Raw genomic sequence first — 9,575 nt, 5'->3', positions numbered from 1 at the left:
AGTCAAAGCAGTCTTTCTTGAAATGTCCTAACTTTCCACAGTGATAACATTTCTTACCGCTTTTATCTTTAGATTTAGATCTCATTTTAGATTTTCCTCTTCCCTTCTTATTATGGAAGTTAAATTCTTTCTTTTCAGGTCTTCCCTTAACAAATAGACTTTCTTCCCGGGAATGAGTTCTGTTGTCTCTTTTTAATTCAAGTTCTCTTGATTTTAAAGCATCGGAAACAATAGCTTGAGTGAGAGGGTCCCTACCATATTTTATGGCATTTTTCATTTCTCTGTAAGATTCGGGTAAAGAGTTTAGCAATATGACAGCTAAATCCTCATCGTCAAATTTTTTATCATTACGAGCTAGACTCTTAACAATTATGCTAAAGTCACTCAAATTCCCCTCAACATCCTTCCCCGGGTCCATCTTAAAACTAAATAACTTTTCGAACAGGTATATTTTGTTAGGTAAAGTTTTAGTTAAGAACAAGGCATCTAAAGCAGTCCACAAAGTTCTAGCAGTTTTAGTATTATCAACTTGTCTCACAATGTTGTCAGATAGATGCAAAATTATAGAACTGTAAGCAATTTCATTCATGTCTTCAATTTCAGTTGGTTTAGCTTTTAACTCATCAGAAAATGTAGCGGGATCATCGAGAGCTTTAGCAACTCTCTGTTGGACCAAAATGACCCTCATTTTCTGTTTCCATATCGAGTAATCCCCCTTTCCATCGAATTGCGATAATTGGACCCTCGAACCCATTACAGATTCTGTAAAAGAGTGGCCTGTACTCGTGGACAAAACAGAAAAGGTTTTGAAAAATTCTTTTCCAGATGATCAATATAAAAAATATGAATGCTGAGTTAAAAAACAATTTTAGAAATGAAGTACAACAATGACATAATCCGTTCACAAAACACAGGTATATAATGCAAGTAAATATGCTTCCAGGTTACAAATTAATCACAAAAATTCAATCAACGGAATTCACAAATAGGCAACCAAGCAATAATCATGCATAAACCGATAAGGATACCAAACCTAACCTAACGAAGAGTTTGGAATAATCTTACCAAACTACTGTTGAAAAACAGTAAATATACCACCAAGTTTCTGAACCGAATTGCTGTAGACGTCAAGCCAGGGGCAAAATCGTCTAACTTTTTCTATAAGACCTGAAACGGAAAACAAACGACATCACTGCGTCCAGGGCATCGAAATAAGTAAACTGCCCAAAAAAAGGTCACCGAAATGTCTAGTCACGCACCGTCGTCGGAGTTCACGCGCCGTCGGTCGTCGGTCGCCGCTCTGGTCATGCGCCCCACCACAGGGAGCGCCTTCGTCTACTGGTTATGGGTCCAGGGTCAGTTTTGCTAAAAATTCAGTAGTTTGGCCGGAATTTGAAGTTTTAGATTCGGCTAAAAGTGGCAATCGCGATTTTCTTGGAGGTTTCGATCGATTTTTGGACATATTTCACTCCTCCTTGCTCTGATACCAGTTTGTTGGGATCCTTGGAGTTCAATCAAACAATAAAAATCAATCAATAAAAGATTCCAAGGTAAAATCAAGGAATATAAAATGGAAAAACACAACCCAATCTCGGCCGAAATGGACAGCAACTTCTCCTCTTCCTTATGGCTGATTTATAGGCTCATGAACAGCTCCCATGTCATGTAAATCACCTTCCAAAGAGAGAGAGAGAAACTGGCAAAGAACCTCGCTATAAACCGCCACCAACGCACCCTTAACCTTCTACCAAGCAGAAGGTGCAAAATGGAGAGAGTGGTCGACTGGAGAAGAGAGAAAAGACCTGTCTTCCAAAAACGTGGGGGAAGCCCCTTTTTGTGGTAACTATTAAGTCAAAAACAAAAATATCTCAAATAGATTAAATCCCGGCCGTCGATCCCATCCAATTGTCCATAATAAAACTAGACAAGCACAATCCATGTGAATTACACAAATAACACTTAAGTCTAATGGAGTTAAGAGAACCATATTCTCACACAAACAATTTACACAAGTTAATCAACAAATGTTATAATTTCATTACAATTTTTTTAATCCACACAAAAAATGAACTAGAGCACATCAATAAAATAAAATTCAATAGCTTCACCAAATAAGTTGATTTTAGTACAAAATTAACTTCAACGACTTTGATATCAATATTCCTATGCTAGCACTTCCATCTTCCATCTTACACCCTAATCCTTCACCGAAATCTCCAATCTTTCATCATTCTAATATTTCATTTACTTCACAATTGAAGGGATCATGAGGTGCAGCATGAATGCGAAACTGTCCAAATCATATAGTTACCATTATAATCAACACGATTTATATTAATGGTGCTCATCATCACCATAAAGATCAGAAAGAAAGATCAAATCTTCAAATTTGCAGCTCTACTATTTATTATGGGTTACCATCTTCATAAAAAGACTCTCTATAGAAACAAGCATTTAGTTTTTTTCTAAAAATCCTTAAAACCAATGAACTTCAAACATGAAAAACAAGCGGAAACATTTTTGTGACAGCTTCATTTGAAGTATAAAATCAATTACCCTAAAACTAACGTAGTATTTAGATGTAAAATTTAAGCCACCACAAAGCATAGTAATTAAAAATAAATTTTGAGTGAATGGCAATCAGCTGCACTGCAACATTTATAATTACTTCCTCAACAGCTAATGCCCCATTCAAACACAAGAAATTCTATACGTTAAATAGAAAATCAGCTTTTATTCCTCAACGGCTAGCCCCATTCAAACACAGGAAAGGCTGCTGGTAATTGTTAAAAGGCATGTTACATGATTAGTACAAATACAATAATTAATATATAATCCATTGACTTTTACAAAAATTTGCATCAAGCCCTTAGGGTACAGAGTGTTAATGCAGATGATTCTTAAATTGTCCTACTCAATTAAAACACACACTCTCTCACACTGGAGTAAAATATACATATACATAGAAAATCTTGCAATAAAGTAAAATTCAAACTCAGGAGGGAACTAAATGCAAACTTTGAAGAAACTTACAATATTAACCAATAAAAAAGGACTAGGAGCTAAAGTTTCTATATCAGTGTATGGTACCCTAGATTTTTTAACATAGGTAATGCATTTGGTTTCTAATATAAGCTCCAATTTGCATAACGGATAGGAAAATTGTGTTTTTATATTTTGCACAACCATTGTATTTGGTTTCTAACATAAGCTCCAATTTGCATAATAGCTTTTATAGACAAAAATCCTAAGATTCTCTCTCCCTAGAACTTTCCACGTCGCCTCCATAGATGACTAATGAAGCGGATAGCTATGTTCCATTCTATTGGTTAGAATCATAATGCATTTGTGCTCTATTGTCAACTAAATAAAATATTCTTAATTTAAACAATTTTTTTTTGATCGGTAAATGTAAATATATAGATCAAAAATATGTCATGTACAAGTACACCGGGCATACCCAGGCGAGACAATGTCCATAATCAAATACAAGTACTCCGGGCATTCCCAGGCAAATCAATGTCCAAAAACATACAAAAAAGATCAAAGATCAAAATACTAATAAACACCATGTTCCATTCTATTGGTTAGAATCATAATGCATTTGTGCTCTATTGTCAACTAAATAAAATATTCTTAATTTAAACAATTTTTTTTGATCGGTAAATGTAAATATATAGATCAAAAATATGTCATGTACAAGTACACCGGGCATACCCAGGTAAGACAATGTCCATAATCAAATACAAGTACTCCGGGCATTCCCAGGCAAATCAATGTCCAAAAACATACAAAAAAGATCAAAGATCAAAATACTAATAAACACCATTAGCAAGAGAATCATAGAGAATCAAAACATTCGGATACAAAACGAACATTGCTTTGTATACGTGTGTTTTGATTTTCCTAACAATGGATTCAACTTGCACTTTCGTACCATCAAAAATACAACAATTCCTAGCCATCCAAATGTAGTAGACGGTAGTAGCAAAAGCAATCCGTTTAACACGGCTCGACCAACTCTTCCTCCGCGCTTCTTTTTTCAACCATTTAAAAGTGCTCGGTAAAGTAGACATGGAGCACCTAATACCTAACCAAAATCTGATCTGTTTCCATACCTCGGAAGTGACACGGCATCTAAAGAACAAGTGCTGGACAGATTCATCCAGTACCTCACAAAGTGGGCAGATTCGGTCCATTTCCAAGTGCAATAGCTTGTCCCTCGTCTGGAGCTTTGAATGGGCAGCTAACCATAAAATAAACGCGTGTTTGGGGGTGATGGAACCATCCCAAACCGTTCTGGACCAGAGAAGAAAACCCCCCTTCGGCCTGAAGAAGTCAGAAGCTGCTGAAGTAGAGAAACGCCCACATTCTGTCCAGCTACACAATCTGTCCATTGCTGAAAAACTGTCCCCTTGGACAGCAATAATGCTGTCCCGGATGTCAACCAGCTTCTTAATGAGTGGGGAATCTTGTTTCTTCACGCAATACACCCAAAAATCTGTTCCTTGAAGGTAGACTCCATTTATCCATTTAATCCAAAGTGAGTTTTTCTTGCAATGGATATTCCAAAGAATTTTTGAAAGGAGTGCTAAATTCCAACATTTCAAGTCCCTAAAATCGAGTCCCCCCTCAACCTTTGGGAGGCAAATAGCGTTCCAAGCAACCAAATGTTTCTTACCCCCCTCCCTAAAGGAAACTACGATAAAGACTATTGATTTTAGAAATTACCGTAGCCGGGATAGGGAGGATAGAAAGCCAAAAACATTCCACACCTTGAAGCACGACTCGCACAAACTCGATCCTACTTGCATATGATAGAGAGGAAGTCGACCAAGAACTAATATAAGATGAGATTATATTTGTGAGCATATCATAAGACCCAACTTTCAATTTTTTCGCCGCAAGTGGTACACCTAAGTACCTAAACGGCATGGAGCCAATGAGGAGATTTGTGAGAGCAAGAATATCCTCCAAATCTTTACCATGAATACCCGCAGTGTAGATGCAAGATTTCCCAACATTTATATTCAATTCCAACATGCCTCCAAAATCCGAAAGGCAATTCAATAAAATATCCAAAGACATGACATCCCCTCTAGCAAATAACATCAAGTCATCCGCAAAAGCCAAGTGTATGATCTTCAATTGAGCACACTTGGGGTGATAGTTGAAATTACTATTCGAAGTAGCCACCTTTAGCAATCTAGATACGTATTCAAGGCAAAAAATAAACAAGTATGGGGATAGAGGATCACCTTGTCGAAGACCTCTTTTGCCCTTGAAAAAACCATGAAGGCCACCATTTATCGCTATGGAATAAGATGGAGAAGTCACACATTCCATAATCCAATCAACAAAGATATTGGGAAACCCCAACCCTTCAAGAACTTCTTCAAGAAACTCCCAATTCACCGAATCAAAGGCCTTAGTAAGGTCAATTTTGAGAAGGCACCGTGGAGCAACACTCTTACGGTTATATTGTCTCAAAAGTTCTTATGCCAAGTGAATATTTTCAATCATACTCCGACCCTCAACAAATGTAGATTGAGCTTGGTCCACAATAGAGTCAAGCATAGGCTTCAACCGGGAGGCAAGTATCTTAGTGATTACCTTGTAAAAAACGTTGCAACATGCAATAGGCCTATAATCCCCCACCGAAGAAGAGTGAGTACCCTTAGGTACCAAGGCTAAAATGGTGTGATTAATTTGCTTGAGAAGAGAACTCGAAAGAAAGAATTCCTCAATAGCATCCATAAAATCATTACCAACAATGTCCCATGATTTTTCGAAGAAACAAGAAGTAAATCCATCCGGCCCCGGGGCTTTATCATCCCTAATGCTAAAAAGAGCTTCTTTGATCTCTTGCCTCGTAATGTCCCGAACAAGTAAAGAAGCATTCTCCTCTGACAACAACGGTCCGTTTCTTAGAACATCCACACTAGCATGCTGTCCAACAGTTTTTCTCCCCAATAATTCACTATAGAAGTGTGTGAATTCGGTTCCTACCTCCTCAAGAGAAGTAGAATAAAACTCGTCTCTCTTAAGTATAGCCGGGATGAAATTCCTCTTGATATTCCTCTTGGCCAAAGAATGAAAATACTTGTTACATTTGTCACTATTCTTCAAATGCACACACTTTGCTTTTTGATAATAGAAACTCCTTTCCGCTTCACAAAGAGTGTTTGCCTCTTTTCTCAAACGAACAACTTCAGATTTAAGGAGAAGATTTTCTCGGTCATTGTGCAATTCAACATGAGCCAAATCGAGTCTATTGGAAGCACATGCGGCTCTAGAGGAAATGTGAGCGAAATGTTTGTCATTCATCTTCTTAAGCAATCCTTTGAGGCTATGAAGTTTCTTGCAAAGAGAAAATTGCTTGGTGCCAACAAAAACTTTACTCCAACCAAGAGACACCAAATCAAGGATCACATAATTTGAGTAACGCGAGTTTCCCCGGAAACCTTCCGGCAAAGTATCCAACTAAACCATATCCCCATGCATTTTCAATATCATTTTCATCACATTCCCCCAACACAACCTCGTTCGATTGATTATGGAAGGTTTTCAACTTGATATTTTCCTCAATTTTGCGGTTATCCTTGAAAAGGTTGACCCATGGGGGTTTTTTTTCTCGATACCTCCATCAACGCTATTCACATTTTCAGCATTATTATTCATTACTTTAACCGAATTTGATTCAAAATCAGATTGGTCAGATTCCGTATCCTCCTCACCAAGAGTTAAAGAAACGCTCGGTGAAGGCAAATTTGTCACCTTATTCTCCCCCGATAAAACTTTCGATGGGGATGCAACAACAATGTCCTCAACAAGAGACAATCAACCAGGTTTAATAATAAGGGAGGGACGTCCACTTTTAACCTTGATCTTACCCATGATACGAAGAAGATAAAATCCACACAAAACTGCCCAAGGGGATCGGCAAGGAACAAAGTGCCAAAACAGGCCAAAAATGACCCATCCAGCAAGAAAGGTTCAACCAAATAAACCAACCAAAGGCAGAAAAATTTATCCTAGCAAACCGGCAGAAAAATTTACATCCAAAAATAACCCACCAGAATGTAAACCCGGCCAAATGAAATTGACGTCAAAGGCAGAAAATAAGATTCCAGCAAAGACAGAAAATAATCACCCAACCAACCTGGAGTAGACGTCAAAAAGGGAGAGTGGACGGTCCACCAGAAAGAAATGAACAAACCCAGGAAGCAATAGTCCAAAATGAACTCCAGCAATCCGGCAGAAACACCCAAAGACACAAAATAATCAAAGGCAGAAATAATCACCCAGCAATAAAAATTGACGTCAAACAGGAAAAGGCACAAACTGGCCCAAAAGAGAGAAATCCAGAAGTCCAGCAAAACACGGCCCAAGGAATAATAATTGAGCCCAAACTAAACTGTCCAGAGAAGGCCCAACAAAACAGAATAGAGAAGCCCAGCAAACTTAACAAAACCGGCCCAAGAGAATGGACTATGACCGGCCCAATAAGTAAGCCAGCAAAGATGGCCCAAATAGAAAAGAGACGGCCCAGTAATAGAGCCCAGCAACCAAGAAGGACAGCCCACGTAGAAGAGGGATGAAAGCCCAGTAAACTGTCCAGAAATAAAAACCCAGCAACCTGTCCAGAAAATCCAACCCAGAAAATACAAAGCAACCGGCCCAAGAATATGGGCTTGGGCACAATCCAGCCCAAGGGAAGCAACACACTCCAGATTAAAACAGGCCCAAAGGATGTCCAACAAGGAAACCACAATAAGCCCAAGAGACCGTCCAGGAAATTAAAATTGAAACAGCCCAAAGCAGTCCACAACAAAGAACAGGCCCAAATAAAATAATAACACGGCCCAAATAGACATACAACCCGCCCAGCTACCCACCCAACCGGGCCCAAAACATAAGTCAGCCGTGTCAGCCACCAACCCCCCGAGAATATTACACCAAAATAGGGTTGCTTGCTTCATATAATAACCCATTTCCTTGATAGTTTATGTCATACACTCAACTCTGGTGGAAAACTAACAGAATATTTAGAAAACAAATAAGAGCAATAACATAATATTATTTCTCAAGATTAACAATGATTGTCAATATAAATTATAAAACATTATAGATGCATACTCTTAAGGATAATCCTTGACAAAATTACATGCCATGAGATAGAGCTCGTTGGAATGTCCAAGCTCTATAGCTACTGCAAAATGCACTAGAGTAAATGAAAGGATCCTTCTCGAGAAATCTGAATTAAATCATGTGTATCGACACAAGTGGCATTGGTCTAGGAATAGTAGTATCCGACGAGTTAAATGAGAAAGGGGCGGTTTCATAGCTCTAGCTTGCTGCGTCAACTGGCCCTTCATCATCCTTCTGTGAGGTAGCATCATTCTGTTCAAACAAAATAATCAACCCAAATTGACGTTAGTTGAAAGCATTTCACATCTCTCAACAAGTGTTCAACCCCTGTTCATAAGCAATGAAATGAGCGTCTCCTCAGAAACCTATGCTTATGCCTCTCTTACAAATACATCTAATACAACACCAAGAATCCCTCTTAGATAATAAGACTCCGCTAGCTAGAAAAGCCAAAGTAGCTACAGCAGAGCATGTTACACAGATTGATAATACTAAACAGCAGATATGGGAAAGGGAATGTTCTCCATTTTTTTTTTTTTTTTTTTAACAACAGCAGTCTCAACTCTGAATTTTAAAAATTACGTCATACACTGAATTTATCAATATCAGCATCATAAATTGAAAACCACGATGATAATTCACAATAAAAAAACCAAATATACAGAAACTTATGCACAACTGATGACTTAGCTTAAATAATTCATAATTTAATATGAATTACCATCGTCTTCCCTTGATTGTTCGGAAGATTGACTGGAGTAAGCTGTGAATGAGGGATGGAGGAGTTCCAAGTGGAGGTGCAAACAGTGGCGAAACTAGTAGGGGTTGTGTCGGTGCCGCTGGCAGCTATAATTGAAGGCTCTACGTGACGGAGAAGCCACTCAATGGTCTACCCATCAGTCTTGTGGCAGAGTTCACGGATGATATGAAAACCCCTGGTGGCACAGATTATAGGCTTGCACAGATTATAGGCTTGCACATGTTACGGCCTCAGTCGTCGACCTTGCTGTTGTGGTCCTCGGCAAGAGGCTTATTCACTTGCAAGCCACAGTTGGTTATGGTGGTGCCTTCCAGTGACAGCGGTGTCTGCCTCTAAGAAGGATCGATAATGTCAAAAGAGGAGGTGATGAGAGACGGGTAAGAGGTGGAGACGAGAAAAGAAGGAAAAATTAGGACTAATTAGATTTTGGTGAGTTTTTCTTTTTAGCAACGTTTGATCTATGTTGTAAAAATATTCCACTTTTCGTAACGTTCATTTGACGTTCAATGAACATGGTAAAAGTTTCACTTTTCGCAGCGTTCAGAAAGTTATATATTAAAGGTTTCAACAATGAGCGCTAAATGTTGTTAAAGAATTATATTTTAACAACAATCAGCGAACATTCAATGAACTTGCAAAAAGTGATGTTGGCAATATTTATTCA

At 38.3% G+C, this 9,575-nt stretch overlaps 1 long non-coding RNA gene across 1 annotated transcript; it reads right to left on the bottom strand.

Annotated features, from left to right (window-relative positions):
* Nucleotides 1-8,062: 8,062 nt before the first annotated feature.
* On the bottom strand, nucleotides 8,063-9,350 carry LOC111366555. Its single transcript, XR_002697686.1, has 2 exons — nucleotides 8,873-9,350; nucleotides 8,063-8,403 (listed from the first exon to the last, which is right to left on the bottom strand). It is a non-coding gene; the product is annotated as an uncharacterized LOC111366555 (long non-coding RNA).
* Nucleotides 9,351-9,575: the final 225 nt, after the last annotated feature.

Source organism: Olea europaea, chromosome 18 (assembly GCF_002742605.1).
Source record: "Olea europaea var. sylvestris chromosome 18, O_europaea_v1, whole genome shotgun sequence".
Lineage (NCBI taxonomy): Eukaryota > Viridiplantae > Streptophyta > Magnoliopsida > Lamiales > Oleaceae > Olea > Olea europaea.
The sequence above is the reverse complement of the archived record's forward strand: the minus strand, read 5'-3'. Positions and strand labels throughout refer to the sequence as shown.